Raw genomic sequence first — 1838 nt, 5'->3', positions numbered from 1 at the left:
TTTGGGGCAGCCACTCACCCCCAGAACCCCCTCTCCTGTCAATGGTGAGGCCCACCCATGTTTCTTTGTAGCCCAGGTCCCCTGGAGCCCTGAGGCTGGCAATGAGGAGTGGTGGTAAGGGTTAGCAGAATAGTTGCTGGGGTGGCCATATATTTACATTCATCTTCAGACTGTGGTCTGCTGCTGGGGGAGGGGGATGGAGGCATGGTTCCACAGCCTCCTTGATCCTGTAGTGTGGGGACAGAGAATGGTCACAAGGAGAGGAGAGGGCCAGGTATCTCTGGCAAAGACCAGTAGGGAATCCACCCCGAAGGTGCCTGGCTGTTGTCCGCCTAAACCCAAACCCTGTTCCCAGTGGGGTCCCTCATGTGAGATGCAGGCAAACCTGAGGAAGGGGAAGTTAAGGAACTGGGAAGGATTGGGTGTGGACAGGCATGGTGAGTGCATGGGCGGCTGGGGGAGGAAGCATCGCCAGTACCCGGGCCTTCAGAAGGTTAAGCAGAATTCCTTGGGGTGGCCTATAAGGCAAGGTTGGGCAGACAGACCTACTAGAGCATGTGCTGGTGGCCACCCATCAGAACCAGTGGCTCCTACTCTTGTAGGGTGGAAGGTGGTTCCATATCTTCTAGTTCACAAAGCCCTGGCTGTAGTGCCAGGTGTCAGGAGACTTTTCCACTATGTACCAGAACTTAAATCTAGGGGAATGCTCATTCCTCAGTTCCTCTAACTCAGGCCACAGCAGATGTCCTTCTCAGTCTAGTTGGTGAAGAGAAGTTGGCATACTATGTGGTCAGTTGGGTCCTTCAAGATGACACAGATGCCCATTCCTCTCACAATTATGCCGACAGACTTGACTGTCTTGATGATGGGGCTGGAGTTCTTGTCTGGACAGATGGTAAACTTTCCTTTGTCCTGGTAGACCAACAGCCCACTCAGGCCCCAGAATCAATGGTATCTCTGATATTCATGCCTTCCAGGTACTGAGACATCTTCCCTCCCATAGGAAACTTGGGATGGGTGTCTTTAGTAAACTTTGATGACCAACTCCATGAAGCTCATGTTGTCATTGCTGGAGACAGGCATGTAGGACCAGATGACCAGGTCACCATCAATTTGCATGAAAAGGTAGATGTGCTAGTTGATGGGAAGGCCCAGGATGGTACTGTTAAGTGAATTGCCAGTCGTCATGGCTGATGACCTTATCAACACATCACAGCAAGTACTTGATACCTGAGGTCTTGAGGGTGATGGCCAGGGCAGAAGGCTAGAACAGCTTCATGAGCAGGCTTGGAGGAGCACTACATGGTCCAATGTGCTCAACTGGGCCCCCATGGTGGTGCCTTACCACTTGGTCCCTTGCTGCTGCCACCCTGACCCTGGGCTGCAGCAAGACACCTTTTTAAAGTTAATACAAATAGTGACATAAGCCCAACAAAAAATGACTTCATATTAGTCCTTTTCATACGGGGAGGAGAAGAAATACATGGATATTTATCCAATCTTTGTATATCCTACACGCAAGTAAATTTATTAGGAGGAACAAACACATTTTGAATGACCAAGGTGCACGATGATGATAATTCATGTTGACATTGACACTCCAAACTACAAAGTATGCTCATGAAGAGACATCATCTCATTTTATACAAAACAAAACACAAAGTTTGCCTTCAGTATAATAATAAACTATACCAAGTCTCTTTTAGGCACCTGAGTCCCCCAAGTCATATACTCAAACACAACCCTCACTCTCATCTGCCATTTTCTTCTCATCTTATTTTCTCTCAATTCATGTTTTTGTGTCTATATGCTGATTGCCAAGCTCAGAAGGAGGTTTA

At 48.3% G+C, this 1838-nt stretch overlaps 1 pseudogene; it reads right to left on the bottom strand.

Moving 5' to 3' along the window:
* Positions 1-486: 486 nt before the first annotated feature.
* LOC119523520 lies at positions 487-1332 on the bottom strand (annotated as a pseudogene).
* Positions 1333-1838: the final 506 nt, after the last annotated feature.

Source organism: Choloepus didactylus, chromosome X (assembly GCF_015220235.1).
Source record: "Choloepus didactylus isolate mChoDid1 chromosome X, mChoDid1.pri, whole genome shotgun sequence".
Lineage (NCBI taxonomy): Eukaryota > Metazoa > Chordata > Mammalia > Pilosa > Megalonychidae > Choloepus > Choloepus didactylus.
This window is presented reverse-complemented; position numbering and strand designations above follow the sequence as displayed.